The 16,568-nt window shown below is 38.0% G+C and overlaps 1 protein-coding gene and 2 long non-coding RNA genes across 3 annotated transcripts in view; 1 reads left to right on the top strand and 2 right to left on the bottom strand.

Moving 5' to 3' along the window:
* Positions 1–16,568, bottom strand: part of LOC139970099 (uncharacterized) — a 377,392-nt gene that overhangs the window by 334,556 nt on the left and 26,268 nt on the right. The gene's annotated exons all lie outside the window — the stretch shown is intronic.
* The window catches only part of LOC139970041 (uncharacterized), a 242,036-nt gene that overhangs the window by 153,111 nt on the left and 72,357 nt on the right, over positions 1–16,568 (top strand). The gene's annotated exons all lie outside the window — the stretch shown is intronic.
* Positions 12,499–15,734, bottom strand: LOC139969347 (uncharacterized). Its single transcript, XR_011793697.1, has 2 exons — positions 15,434–15,734; positions 12,499–13,705 (listed from the first exon to the last, which is right to left on the bottom strand). It is a non-coding gene; the product is annotated as an uncharacterized lncRNA (long non-coding RNA).

Below are 16,568 nucleotides of genomic sequence, written 5' to 3' on the forward strand. Positions count from 1 at the left end.
TACTATACCTCTTCTACTAAAAAAAAAACAGTAATCAGATTTTGTTCAACGTGAAGCGTTTTGAGTTTAAGGCTGTCAAATACGACCACTTTTGTACATCAGAGCAACTTAACAAACCTCATAAACTAATATTGAGACAAGCTAACAACCTGAAATTGGTAAGTTGTTAGAACTTAATACTAACAATTATAGTGAAATACCGTCACAGATCTCAGATGGTTACGTTGGTAAAATAAATTGCATCAAATCCTTTCTCGTGCTGAATCGCATCATGAAGTAGCAACTTGATAGCTGCACAACTTGCAAATATATTGCAGGAAAGCATTGTAATCGTTGTAATCGTATTTTTTTTTTTTTAACTTGGCATAATAACCTCTGAAAGGATCAAGTATCCTGACGCAATAGTGTAAGAGCAATTCATCACTGGAAATAACACATTTTTTAGCGAAAAATACAAACAACTTTCATCTCAAAATATGTTTATTTACTCTGCATTGAGAGTTGCTAAAGTAAAATATACATTCTTACCACAGTATTTTTTTCGTTGACAACTATTTCGCTGTTCTTTTGACCATGTGCTTCAGTTTATAATGTCTTTGGTGCAACGTTCATACATCGTCACAATAAGTCATTGGAGTGTGATTATTTCATTCGACATTGCGTAAAACGTTATTTACATACTGTAATTGGAAAGGGGTCAGATCAAGACGGCCGGGGTTGGGCCGACTTGTCTATATTGGTTGAGGATAAGGAACATTTCGTTCAACTTTGAATACAACTTACAAATAATATTGTATTGGGTAACAGTTAATGGTAACTTATGAAGTGTCTTTTTAAATGAATTTTTCTATTCAATTGACAGGTGGACAAACCTGCGTATGGACTCGTAACAACACGATCAATGATTAGATGAAGACATGAAGGGCAAATCGTAAGTCAGTTTCAGTTGATTTACTTTTCTCTTTAGGTTCAACAAGATGGTAATTCAACATAAGATTAACCCTTGTTACTTTCTTTAAGTATCTTGTAAGCGATATTCCGGGTTTTGATGGGTATTACTGTTTGGAATAATAAATGATTGTAACACGTAGCATAGAGTTAGGCATCATTGGGGTATTGGTCTGAAAATTGTCTTGGTTTCTCTTGTCATGTACTAATCATTGCACCTCCTTGGAATAAAATATTCTTTCCCAACACATTTTCATTAACAACACATTGAACCAAATCATATGCAACATTAAAACATTGCAGTATATATCTTGACGGTTAACGGAACGATGTAATTATTTATATTCCCTATTTTGCTCATATCTTTAAAACAGATTCTTGGAAACGATGGGCAGGGGCTGTACTCACACGACACCTTTACGCTTCGTAGACTGTCTGAAGTAAATCACGTGATAATGGAGCTGAATCCTGATCTTCAAGGTAGTTGCCTTTAACTCTGACTTTGCCATTTGCGTATCTTTATTTTCTTTTGTTAAAAAATGTAACATCCTTCCACTCTGTCGTCTTAATAACACAGAGAATAGTAACAAAATTGTAATATCAATAACGTATAAACAATTAAGATTTAGGTGTTCCCATGTGTGTCACTAATTTATTGTTCGTCACGTAGTACGTATTAACATTTACACATATTGTTTCTGTTTTTTGTTTAGAGAAGAAACAATTTCTGATAGCAGGTCTCAAAAGGACATATAAAGGCCAATATGATGCGATTCAACCCCTGCCATATATAAAAGATAGACTTTATTGTGTGGACAAGGTCTTTGTAGAAGGGGGCGTTGAAGTTTGTCTGGCACCAGAGCTAACGCCAGGCACCAGAGGATCATGGGAGCGTTTGGAATCTTACAAAAGTATTTATACTGACTTTCGGTTTAAATCCAAGAGACGCATTTTACAAGGAGAGCCCGGGTATGGTAAGTCAACGTTAACCCTTCAGCTGGCCTACGATTGGTGCAATGACGTATCTGATTCCCCGATGAACAATGTAGAAATACTAATTCTTCTTCGGTTAAGACAACTTGGAAGTGTAAAGTCTCTCTACAGGGCAATTAAGTCATTTCTTCTCTTCCATGAACCCCGTGTTAGCAAACATGAGATTGAAGAGATCATTCACAGTTGCTCGTTCGTCCACATTATTTTGGATGGATATGATGAGTATCCTGGCAGGGACAGCAATGATAATGACGATGTACACAAGATCATCAAGATGGAACTGTTTGCAGACTTTGATGTTAGCTTAACGACAAGATATCTTCCAGAATGTCTTAGAAAAGAAACTAAGGGGGCCAAACTAACAGGGTTCGATGATAAAGCTAGGGACGAGTACATTCGCAAGGCCGTAGTAGGTAACAACGATGAGGCAGTGGAAGAAATAAAACGATGGCTCTATGAAAACTCCATCCTTGCTGATCTTTGCCAGGTGCCTCTCATATTCGTGATGTTTGCCCACATGGCTCATGATCAGAGAGACTTCATGAAGTTCAAGTCTGTCACACAGTTCTTCAAATACATGATTAGATGTTTTTACGACCATCTGAAACAGAAATTTAAAGACAATAGAAGCAACAAGTTATATCTTCATGAAATGGAACATCATGAGCTACACAAAATAGCTTTCGAAGGATTAAACAAGGAAAACCAACAATTGTCATGGATTAAGACTGGATTTCGTCAAAGAGTCGGGCAAGATTTATATGACCAGTATATTTTAATTGGCATTTTGGTCGAAGAAGATGAAGTGAGCGATGATTCTACTGGAGACAATGTGTTCTTTACAACGATGGTCCGTTTTTATCATAAACTATTCTGTGAATGGTATGCAGCCCACCACCTTGTCACTCTTGTAAAGAACGCACACGATCTCTCCGATATTCTCAGGTTCTTAGATCCATTTGATCTTCAGTACCTGTTTAGATTCGCCTGTGGTCTGGATCCCAATGCTGGAAAGAAACTCATCAACCATTTGAAGAGATTACAAGGCGGGGATAAGTTTGCCATCCTCTGTATCCTGGAACAAACTGGTGACGTCAACGACATTATGGATTCGGTGGAAGAGCTCTGCTCGCGTCGCGTTGCAATAAACACAGGTGACAGCGCTCTTCTTCAAAGATCGACGACACAGTTGCTGGAGATTGCATCTAAAAATCATGTAAGTTAGCTAATAAAAAAAATCTTTTCCATTTTTTCCTACACCTAATTTAGGATCCGTTTACTATTTTATAATCGTTTTGTTTTCTTTATTCTCAAGTCTATTGACAGTCATTGAAAACTATTATTTAAGCCACTTTATATCATACAGAAGACGGATGGTTTTCCTAGCTAATGAATATGCAGTGGTGTATTGAGAATAATTGCAAATGATGTCATAGTATATTTAAACCAATCAGAATAATCTCTGCATGTGTCAAATTGCGCTAAAACTCTAATAAAACTGATGATGAATTGAGAATATTGAACACATACTTCAACATAAACACATGGAGTGTTCATGTTTGGAATTTCAGATTCTTCCGTTACGAATAAATAGCTAGTCTTCCAAGACTTTAAATAAAAGTTAAATGCTTCGAATGATTGAATTGAACCTGGAACAGCAAGCCATATATGTTGGAGGAAATTGTCTAATCTTTTAAGTTACCCCATTAACATTATGTAACATCAGTTATCATTAATACCAATACATGGTCGGTAACCGATAATTTACAATGTGGTGATCGAAACAGTCATTTGGCAGTTCTTCTATCAAAATAAAACTGTATAATTGAACGTGTTGGATAGAAATAATATTAGAAAAGATAAGGACAACATGTAATGCCTTTAAATCCAACATAATATTTAGAATAGATATAACTACACTCTACACAAATTTTCAGACATCCTGGTCCTTCGTCAGGTGTAAAAAGAGTGATTGAAATCACGTTAGTCTATCGTAAGCCCCAGAGTGCTCAAAGTGCTTGAACCGGGAAAGCAAAGCCATATCCCTATTGAGACCATGACATTAATGTAGTAACAACCATTTTATTTTTGTATTCATTTTATTGTCATCGAACCATACTAATGTAGTAACAACCCTTACAGGGAGTGTAGTGTATGATCATTGAACCATACTAATGTAGTAACAACCCTTACATGGAGTGTAGTGTACTGTCATCGAACCATACTAATGTAGTAACAACCCTTACAGGGAGTGTAGTGTATTGTCATCGAACCATACTAATGTAGTAACAACCCTTACAGGGAGTGTAGTATATGGTCATCTAACCATACTAATGTAGCAACAACCCTTACATGGAGTGTAGTGTATGGTCATTGTACCATACTAATGTAGTGTATGTGTAGACTCAAGCCATGCAAGGTGTTATCACCGAGAGAGTTGCCTGGTGCAGGGAGATGTCACTGACAGCGAGAGGTTTATGTTATTAACACACTTTTACAAAAACGTATTCTTACAGTAGAATTCCGGCAGCCAGTACGCCTGCGTAAAGTCGCAATTTAAAAGAAGTTCGTGAAAGACGGTGCGCCGTTCTTAAACGAATACATAAGAACCGTTAATCAACAAGTAAGAGTTAGTTATGTAAAGGAATAACTTCTCTCCTGTTAACGATTCCTACTGTTATCAAAGTTTGTCGATTTTTTACTTCTATTGCAATTAATTCTTCAGTGGCCAACACATTTAGTGTAAATTAAAACCGACACCCTTCAATATGTGTATTTTTCTAAGAAAAGACACCAAGAAAAGAACCTAGGCAAGAAAACTAAACTAGTACCGTACGACTGATCCGCTCTCAACCATAGTCACCTTGCATAGAGACTGTGACTGTGTGATCTCCGTCGGGTGTGTATTGACCATTCCCCTCGAAAGGGATCACCTAATTATTATACGTTTAATTTTAGTTTTAGTAAATGCTTCAGAGCAACTACATATACCGACTCTGTGTATTTGAGAAAATAGTGAACACTCTGACGTTAATTTTAGCCCAAACAACAACAGTTTTTAACGCATGCTTTGATATCAAATGAAGTAACTCTACCAACTTTTAAATTAATTAGAAACATGATGCGCATAATTCAACACAGAAATCACCAATCGAGAATATAACCCGCATAATTTTGTAGCACTTTTGTTATGAATATTATGTTGGTTAGTTGATACAGAACGGTGATAACTTGTAATTGTGCATTCATGCAAAGGTGTCATAATACCCACTATTAAAGACAAATTATTCATTATTGGCATCATGCAGTTTATAATGCATTCAACTGTTATTCTATATACAACCAATGGTGAATGTTAATTTACAATATAAAGGCACTGTTGTATGTCCATAACGTCTTATTTTCAAAATGTCACTATTAATTTACAGGGTCTGTTTTGTCGTCGAGAGAGCTCCTTGGTATAATAAGGCAGCTTTTACAGAGAGAGAGAGAGAGGTGGAGGTGGAGAGAGAGGTGGAGAGAGAGCTCCCTTGTATTATTTGAGAGCGGTCACAAACATAGCTCCTTAATATTAATAGGAGCTGTCACAAAGACGGTTACCTGGTATAATTAGGGAGCTGTCTCAGAGAGGTCCTTCGTATAATTAGGCAGCTGCTACAGAAAGAATTCCCTGGTATTATTTGAGAGCTGTCACAAACAGAGCTCCCTAGAATTAATATGAGCTGTAAAAAAGACGGTTGCCTGATATAATTAGGAAGCTGTCACAGAGAGGTCCAGGGTATAATAGGCAGCTGGTGCATACAGTAATCCCTGGTATTTTTAGAGAGCTGTAACAAAAGAGCTCCCTAGAATTAATATGAGCTGTCTAAAAGTGGACTCCCTGGTATAATAAAGGAGCTGTTACAGAGATAACTCCCTGGTATTATCAGGGAGCTGTCACAAACAAAGCTCCCTGATATTAATATTAGCTGTCACAAAAAAAGGATTCCCCTGGTATTACCAGGGAGCTGTCAGAATGGGTGCACCCTGGTATAATTAGGGAGCTGTCACGGAGAGAGGTCCTTGGTGTTACACTAAGCCCCCCCCCCCCCCCCGTCATGATCAATGTTTTGTTTTCGCTGCGTAGAAGTATAGAAGACGCGAAGATAGCATTGTACTGGATCAAAGTATTAATAGATAACAATATCAGCTGATCAGTGATATGGTAAACTGTTAGTTTGTTATGTAAATATCGAGTGATGGTTTCTGGAAGCTAAATAAATACTATGAATTGTGTAACATAAGTGACTTTTAGTGCACGGTTATTGATGTGATGTTTGACTTTTAAATCGATATTCTCATTTGTATCGGCGTTACAAGGGATATGAAAATAATTTAACCCATTCCCCTCTCCCACGAACATAACATATAGCTATGTATTGACTCAAATGTTCTTTACCACTGCAGGTACAAAAAAGAAATGCATATATTACACATACAGGTTGTATTTGCAGAGACCAAATCTTGGAATATCAATCATTTGTGCATATTCCTCAATCGTTTATCAGCTCTTAATTATAATTATGTAATGTTTTATTGCAGATCCTCAAAGTGCTTGTCTGGTTTCAACATTCTTGGTGTAATTGTTGTGGTTAATTGTGACATATTAGGTTAAATTGATTTTTTTCCTGTAAAGGTGGAGGATGGTGAAAGATGTAACAACGGATTGTTAGAAATAGCTGAATTATACCAGTATACCATTGTAATCACTACAGAGGTATTATCTAGGCAGAGTGGTAATGAAGGTTAGGTGCGGTTGCCGAAAGACCCCTGGTTAAAAAAAATCTTCCTTTAATAAGATAAATGCAATATGAAATGTATAAAGAATGAGACATAACATTACCATTATATCTAAGATACAATGTGAATGTACGTCATAATTAACACATGGGATTAAATGCATACAATAGCATACAGACTTTACTTTATTAGTATTATTATTATGATGAATTATAAATAAGTTATGAAAATACACTCGATCTTTTATATTAAGTTTAAGACGAAGCATTTAAACAAAAAAAGGAAACTTTAATACCTTGATATACAGAGTCAAATAAACGTTAAAAGGCGTAAGAACCGGGGGGCTGGGGCGCCAGCCCCCCCCCCCCCCCAGTGAAAAATATGGTGGGGCGGAAGTATCATTCCGCCCCCCCCCCGGCCCCCGCTTCGCAAGTCAGAAAACCCCTTTTTCATTTCCAAATGAGAAAAAAAACTCATTTGGAGCACCAAATTGCATCTAAGGCCAGGTGAATATTCAAAATTATTTACAAAATGGAGTGGGTGTTGAAGTGTGCTATATTGCACCAAATTGCATCTGAGGCCACCTGGAAATGCAAAAAAAAAATCCAAAGGGGAGGGGGACACCCCTCCCCCAGGCCGGGCATCAGTCTCCAGCCCCCCACTCAAAAATACCTTCCTACGCCACTGTAAACGTTGTTATTAACAATGAACAAATTAAGATTCAACCATGACAGTACCATATATGTAGAAGACCAACAAAACAATAAAATCCATTTAGAAATCGAATGATGGCTTTTGAAAGAAGGTCCAATACACCCTAGAAATCTCTACCAGACAGGGGAGGAGAAGGTGATATTACATTCAGAATTTACAACCGTTCTAGCTATTGTAGTGCGCATGCACGCTACATGTATTGAGAAAACTAGCCCGCTCCATCATCCGCATGGCTAGCTTGTGAATGCCGGCTGAACATACACTCTTCATAGCAATCTCAAACTCACAGGTTTGCCACGCAGGAAAAAATCCAGACCCAGATTAGCAAAGAACTGTGGCGGCAAACAGTTAATTCTGCACTGGCACACGTAAAGAACAAAGATCCCCCTGAGTAGAATACTTCTTCAAAACAATACGTAAAATTCTCTACTTTGGTTCGAAATTCTCGAATTGAACAAGATAGGTAACAGTTGAACGTATTTGATTTAAAAAACATCTTGCAAACAAAGTCGCCAGCAACAAATGTTAATCGTATTTTTCCGCAGCGACTCGCGATCGGTGTTATTTGCACAAACAGCTAACCCGTAATGGTATGGTATTATATAATACACACTACACAGTCACAGTTTCCACAGCTAGCTGCTCTGTACGCAGGCCTATATGGCGTATATCACATGTCTTGAATTATGAATCAGGGCCAGGAAATCGACCAAGGATTTTTTAATACACCGGAGGGTGTTACATTTGCTCAATAATAGACTAGTTCTACATTGTATTCGTTAGATTAATCATGCATCAGGCCTTCGGTGTAAATCACCGTATGTTCGTAAAATTTCGCTAACTAGGCGAGGATCATAGAATTTGAAGTAGGGAGAATGACGTCATGCGATATACACCGAAGCCACTCATCGTACTAGTGGCGCTTTGCTTGTACGAGAAGACAATAACGGAGCGTAATACAAACACTAAGTCTTTGACATAACTAAAGTGATAAATAAGGGGTTAATCAACGGTCTAGCGTGCGTTACTCACAGGATTAATGCACGATCGGGGGATAATGCAAGCGATGCACGAGGGCGGAGCCCGGGTGCATCCAGCGATAGCATTAACACCCGGAGTGCATTAATCATGTGAGTAACGCACGCTAGACCGTTGATTAACCCCGTTCATTCATACACTACCATTTGTGTGGGGGGAAAATCATAAAACAAAACATTTTTGGTTACATATAACCGAAGATTTATTAAAGTGATGCCCCGTAAGTCGAATTAACGATTTACAACCAGCATAACAATAATGTACATGTGCAATTATAAAGTAATACTGAACGATAGTGAATAATTATAAAGGAAACGTCTTTGAAAGGCTGTCATTCATAAAAGATGAACCATAATAACATTTTAACTAATCTTTGGCAATATTGCGGCCATAAAACTATTTTTGAAAGGTCTCAATAACAAGGAACTACAAACAATTACTAGTTGGCTTAATCATATCAATACCCTACAGCTTCTGGTTCCCATAGCAACCATTCTAGGGACAAACATGTACGTATGGTATACAGTCATACGATAACATAGTAGGCCTTGTATTAGACACGTACACTCACTTGAACGTACACACTACACAGTGCTTGGCACTGCGGTCGTTTAACTTTAAATTTATAACACCATGAGCAACAAAACGGCCTTGCGAACATTTAATTACGGACAGATACTGGATATATTTAAACTCAAAGCATCCACAACTGTTTGGTGTTTTAATACGGATATAACAATGAAATTTGGAAGTAAACATTCACAGGACTTTGGAAAGAACATTTGGAAAACAGTTTGGACATGTTAGACGTTTCAGCCCTAACAGCAGCAGTAACGTTAAAGTCATTGTTGGAGGCAACAGCTGTGCAGCCTACACTTTGGCCTAGACTCGAGTGCGGATCCATGTTTTCGCGTCCTTTACCTCTGATGGCATCTTGCAAGACTTTTGAACAAGATCGTTTCTGTGAATTAAGTCTTTCTCAACCAGGTTTGCAAATCTTCCATTGTTTTCCTGAGTGTCTACCTCGTCTAAAGTGCGCAAATCGAAGTTCAAATCAAACGTTATATTAGCCATTTTGTGTTTTTGATGTATTTCGATAGCTCATCAAAGCAGACGACAAAACATGGTAACATGGTAACAATTGTATTCATCCGCCGGTAATTTTACCGTGCGTTACTCACAGGATTAACCACGGTCAGCTGACCTGAATGGACCAATAGCATTTAGGAATCTTTACTAAGTATGAATGAAGTTGACATTAATCACTCGAAATGGTGATATCGTGCGCCGCATTTGGATGCCAAAAATGTGGCAGTAGTCTGTAATTCCTAGGTAATTCTTAGGAAGCGATAGTAGAAGCAATTACATAGGTATCTTATTACTTTAGTAGCGTCGTCTGCTCAGCAGCTGTATTAATATTCACTGGACCCTGGATATAGTTAGCCTAGGCCCTAGACCGGCTACGGATGCGATATGACTAAAGCCTAATAACAAAAATGTTAACACCTCATTTTACTTAAAGCTGTATCCCTAACGATAGATCAACATGCCAGAATAACATGAGATGACGGTTATGATGTCCTGGGCTTATCACTTACAATGTAATACTAGGAAAATAGGTTACTATACCCACTTTGCAACATTAAACTGGAAACTACATGCACAGGCTAATATGGAAGTATTACACTAAGGCTATAGGTGTGTGCTGTAACGGGGTGGGGAGGACGGAGGCATGCTTTTTCACGGCTTTTTTCAGGGACAACTATATGACACTATTTGAGTGGTTCACTAAAATAATACAAGCAGGATGAAATGTTTGCCATATGCCTCTCAGATACCGGAAATGACACTTTCCATACAATGAAAGTTGCACAAACACTCCACTTACTCGAGTCATTTGAGGAGAGAAAAAAATGTTTTCAAAGTTGGTTCTTACGTCAGGAGTATATATAGTACTTAACACTCTGGTCGCAATAACATGTCTCTGTTGTGCAAAGTACACCTACAGTACTCTTTCGAAAAACGGGTAAAATCAAATTCAGTCTTACAAATGACCTGGCTTTTTGGCGTACACTGCAAAGCGCCTTCACTATATTTCAAGGCTTCACTGCTTAAACAAGCGGCGATAAACTGTGTCAGCATTCTTCCTAATTCAATTTCTATGACGAGGATACAGTAACGTTACCATGTTGTTCAAGATGACCAATCAGTGTCCAGGACAGGTATTCTCTGTCAGGTCCGGAACATGCGTGAGTCGTTCTTTGACAACCGTTAATGAGCTTGGTTGTCCGGATAATATGTGATGGTGTAGACCTAACTTCTTAGCTATATGTCAGGCGATTGCTAGTTAGAGTACTGTTAAGAAATATATCCAACCTTTGGTCTACGTTAAAGGACCAAACGCCGAACTCATCTATTCGTGACCGACATAACGTCAAAAAGGTTGCGGTAATGAAGACCCCTCCATTGAATATCAACAACTAACTCAATTTCACCTTCACCGCGCACTTCAATGACACGTATTTGTCCACAGTTGTTCTATAGTTATTTGGAAATTTGATCACATACAGTTGGAAGTCTGACCCCGTGACCTCGAAGAATGATCAACGATCACGCATATCATTAAATTTGAATTTGCCCGCATTTAACGTAAAGTCGGTCCTACATTTCACTCACAGAATTTACAGACATTGATAGTTAACAACTTACCGGAACCTCACAGAATGGATTAAAAGTAATTCCAATGTATGGTAGGGCAAAGATACCCGAGAAAAAATCAACGAAAACCTATGAAACAACGATTGCAATCCAACTTCGTCCTCACACATGTATTCCTAACTGACACAAAATAGGTCAAAACGAACCAACGAAAGAGAGTTACAGCAAAAAAGTTCTCCCATTTGTGGATCTTGTACTCTTCTACATGATGCTGTAAAGTTTCGGTGAAATGGTTGTCTAAGACGGCCAGTCACAAAACGATTACCTCGACTCGGCGATTTTGTTGCTGTCGCCGCCATTTTGAAATTAGGTAGACTTTCGCCAAGCCGTTTTCATGCTATGGGCTACTACCTACAAGACTTCACTCAAATCGTTTTCAATGTAGTGGAACCCATTCCTTTAGTGTACGGTCTATTAAGAATGTTAGGTTTTGTGGCGTGAAATTAAGTAATTTAAGTTGTGCTAAGGTTTGGAAGATATTTTGTCCCAAATTCTAATATATGATTAGGTAAAATGTAAAATTACTGAGAGCTGCGTATGGGAGGGGTAAGAGAGACAAAATGGGGGAGGGGGCAAGGGAGATGGTGTTTACTTTCTAGCTAAATTAATGGCGGTAACTATTAAGGTAACACAAATTTTCCCCGAGTCTGTTGTCAAAACTGAAGGGGTCATACCACATGTCGAAAAAAAAAAGGTAACATGGCCTAGGCCAAACCTTATATCTAGTTGCTTTCTAAGGAACTTCCAACAATTCCGAATGATTTATACCTGCAATACCAAATGATTTATACTTACCCACTTACCATAATTCCACAGTAGCCCTTACTCAGTGAGATTCTGCAAAGCTGGGTACTCATCTGTTGCTTATATTCATCAATAAATATCAGTTAACAGTTTTCCAGTCAATACCAATCCTTGTTTGGTTCATGTATCACACTACATAACCACTTGCCAATATTGAAGTTAAGTACTGTGGCTTGGGTAGGGGTGTGTTGTTTAGAGGAGGGGTGTGGTGTTTTTAGGGGTTTTGGGGAGGAAATGTGGTGCTTAGCGGATTTGGGGAAGGGTTTGGAGTTTCCCAGCTTTGGGATGGGTGTGGTGTTCACCAGCTTTGGGAAGAGTTAGGGTATTTTGGAGGGATGAGGTGGTTTTGCCACATATGGGGACTTTAATTAAAAGCGGACTTTCAGTACACAGGACGCGTTTGGATACATTACGTTCTATGGATACTCTGACCAAATATTTTGAGTAGGGCTGTTTTCTTTTTCTTTTGCACATGCATAGTAGAACATTAGTCAACAGTGGAAATAGAGTTGCCTGGTCTTTTATTGATTTTATAACTGTAACAATAAGGCACTTTAAGCAACAGAAAAAAGAAAACAAAAAACATTTGGTGTGACACTCTCCATGAAAGAACATGTTTTAATGTCCTGTGAAAATATGGGCATGAAATATAAATTACTTTGATCACTTCAAAGTGAAATACTTTGTTCAAATGGAAGGAATAGCTTAACAAAATTTGAATACTTCTTGAAATGAAACTCACTTCATACTGTGAAGACTTCATACAATAATATTGTCTGAAAAAAAATCACACACAATGTCAAGTGCATTATGACTGGAAAGGGTATTTCAAGGTGGCATAGTGAAGGCATGACATAACAAAAACAGTTCAGGTGGCAGGATGGATAGTTTTGTAACTTTGAAATGGTGAGATATACCTGTGACATATAGCATAAGATTAAATTTAAAAGACAAATATATAAAAGTAAAAGGTAAGAGTAGAAAGTAAATAAATAAGTCCAAACTTGACATATAACTTTAACAACCTGGTCTTCTTCAGAAATAGGAGCACCAATAGCATCCCAACGATTCATACTTCCTTTCATATAATTCAAATTATTTCCAACTGACTTGCCCTCTGCCATTTCAGTTCTGAGGTACTTTTTCTTGAGCTGAATTTTGTTGGTTAGAGAATCCTTTACGAACAGAGTACGCAAGGCATCCTAAGCATCACTTGGTTTGTCACTTGTTGTAATTAATTCCAGCTGACTAGATGCTATTGCAAGCACAATGATGAAAAATGCCAGTTGTGTCTTTTTCAAGTTTGCACTCTTCTACTTCTCACATACAGTAACCCCCAACTTTCCTGAGCCATCCTCATAGCCCACAGGCCTTTTGCAAGAAACAAATGTCTCATCTGGAAATTCCATGTCAGCCAGTTCGAGCCATCCATTTTGTTAATTTTCCAGGTCATATCTTCTGTTGTTCCAGCCACATTGGTCAGTTGTCACGACTAAATTAACCAATTTAAGTACCGACATTTCCCAAGAAATGGTTCCAAAATCAGCACATAAATTCCAAACAACAATCTATTCTACACAGTTAACTTCCAGTGTATGTGTCTGGGCCAATACCCTGTTCGAGTTAGCTAGAGAATAGGCATGAGACTGCTGAGTATATTACAGCCTGTTGCTGCACACAACTTGTTCTTTCTATAAGAGTATAACAGAAACTGAGGAAAAATGTAAATTACATATATATAGAAAACAAAATTGCTTAAAGGTAGCACACTAATAATACAACCTGATTAAACAAACAATAGTTTGGAGCAGAGTTGTAACAACAGGCACTTAACTGATCCACAGGCTGCATTCCTTCTTACTACGGGTACATATAACAGAGCTAGTAACTTAAAGATATATAGTATTAAATAGAATGTGAGACTACATTTATTAACAGATTTCTATAAATAAACTCTTATATGAAGACTTCAGATATGAGGATAATAAACATGAGGATGTAATAAACTCTGGAAGCTCTCTGGGCTAATACTTAATACCAGTGGAACTGCATTTTGCAATGTTAGTCATTATACATAACAAAACAAATCTAATAGTGAATGAAACTTTTCTTCTTTATGGGAATAACTTTTTTTTGGTCATATATACATGGGAAGCACCTTAGAGAAATCTGTGTGTGACACACACACATAGGGAAGACTGTACGTGAATGACTAACTAAGTACTTCTACTACTGTACCTATCATAGAAAACAACATAACAATAAAAAGATCGTAAACTCTCGTTAACAGCAAAACATGTTGTCACAAAATGATCCCTGATATTGTTTTAAGTCACCTGGAATTATAAGTAGCTATGTACAACTACATGGCTCTATGAGGTGCAATTGTTCTCAAGTACCAGCAGTAGGTCTAACTGTAATAGCAATAAGTAAAAAGTGTAAGCAGTATAAAGCAAGCTAGTTTTATTTCTGTGTTACGTATCTTGCTCTACATATTAAGAATAGGGAATTGGGCCTAGACTTAAGTCATGGATCTAATACCGGTCTTGAACACTTGTAACAAAGTGACATTGAAATGGATCCCGATCCCAGCATGGAGGAAATTTTCACCCAGTCCAGCTTTAATAAAACTCATAATAAGCCATGATCTTAACTTATACATAGTACAAAGGCAGTCTACTAGTACTACTAATAATTTTTGTATAATAATAATAATACTAAATTGTATCTTATGCAGTCCAAATCTTTTCAAGAACAGGCCCCTTAGAATTATTACACAAGGACAAGAAGGCGTAGGCTAAGAACTAAAGGTTATAAGCCTTAGTCCATTATTAAAATTGGACTAAACTATGCAGGTATTCTAGTATTACTAAAACTAGGCTAGGGCCTACCTGTAGTAAAAACTTGTCGTAGTATATTACTTTAGTAAATACAAAAGTACTAGGCCTATAGGCTAGCCTAGGCTTGTACTAGGAGTAATATTACTGTCCGCTATGCCCTCGAATTTTTAAATTTTAACTATTTAGTAGCAATCAGTAGTACCGTGACTTATCAACTCCCTGATTTTTCCATATTAACGCAAAAAATGAAGGGAATCTATGCCGAATAGAAAGATTACGAAAAATACGAGACGTTGCAAATCTAGCACTAGCTACATCATAGTCGACATATAGCGCTAGGCTGCACGTTATAGGATACGGTGCTTTCGTGTATATGTGTATTATGTACGTTAGGATACATGTATTAGGGGCAACCAAAACCACATAGGAGCACCATTTTCGTTGACCAAAAAATCACACTTTTCGGGGGAGTTACAACTTTTCTGAAAAATATGAGTAAGATTCAAGCTTATATATTACAAAAATGCTATTTTTACGGTTAAAAGTTGTCTAAGACGCGAAAGTCACATAACGATAGACGTCGACTCGATTTGACTTACCTTTATGTTTTTGCGTTGGTCGTCGATAAGAAAATGCACTGTTCTATTGGTAAAATCTTCGTTTCTTTCCGGAAATGATCGTATTTGAGTCTCTAAAGTATCCTTTATCGAGCTACGATACTCGTAAACCCGAATGACATTGGGATGTTTGCGAATTTTACCGATTACATCCATACATGGAAGTAGCGAACCGAAGTCCGTAGAACCGGATTTGCGCGAAACAATTACTTCCGGGTCAAGTAGCTGTGCTCGAAAATTTGCTAGTAACGGTCATATATTGAGGTCAGACTCCCAACTGCATATGCAGACTGGATGTAACATTTACCTTCCATACACGACATCCGTGTATGTGGCTTTTGCTGATTTTGTGTATCAAGGGTGACCGGACAACTCTCCCTGGACAATTACCCCCCGGAGAATTACCTCTCTGGACAAGTACCCCCGGACAATTCCCACCCAGATAATTACCACCCGGACAATTCCAATCCCAGAAAACTCCCCCCCCCCCCGGACAAATCCTTTCCACTATGCCTTCAACAGTTGACTCCCCACCGGACAATTACCCTCGGTAAATTACCCTCCGGGACAAATTCCCTCCTGGGCAATTTCCCCCGGACAGTTGGCCACAGATAATTGTCAATCGGGAGAACCCAATTGGGACGATTTTGTAACGCTACTTACCAATAAAAACTGTGCGTGTGTACGATAGTGTTTTATAGTAGCACAACCAACAGGCCCAACTCACCTGAGAAAAAGATAATCGCGAGGTTACTGATCCGAACAACGAGTATCTTTGTGCGGATATATTGATTTATTTCCGTTTTCTGTGTGTTAACCAAGGCTGCCCTGTAGAGAGTGACTTTTGCTTCATTATTCCACATACAGGTGTGAGATATTGGTATACTTTGGTCTACTTACATAGAGCTCTGAATTACCTCTTTCGTCCTGTCACGCTACCAATGTAATACTTTTGCAATGTAGTAAAACATATGAACACCGTTGAATTGAAAAGCTTAAATAGCAATACGACTGTATTTTAGGAGACAAAGTACCAAAACACTTTTTTGTTTCGCGTGCATTGTGTATACTATAGCTACTATGAAAGTATTTTGGGCGTCAAGTTAGTAAATTTGTG

Source organism: Apostichopus japonicus, chromosome 7, assembly GCF_037975245.1.
Source record: "Apostichopus japonicus isolate 1M-3 chromosome 7, ASM3797524v1, whole genome shotgun sequence".
Lineage (NCBI taxonomy): Eukaryota > Metazoa > Echinodermata > Holothuroidea > Aspidochirotida > Stichopodidae > Apostichopus > Apostichopus japonicus.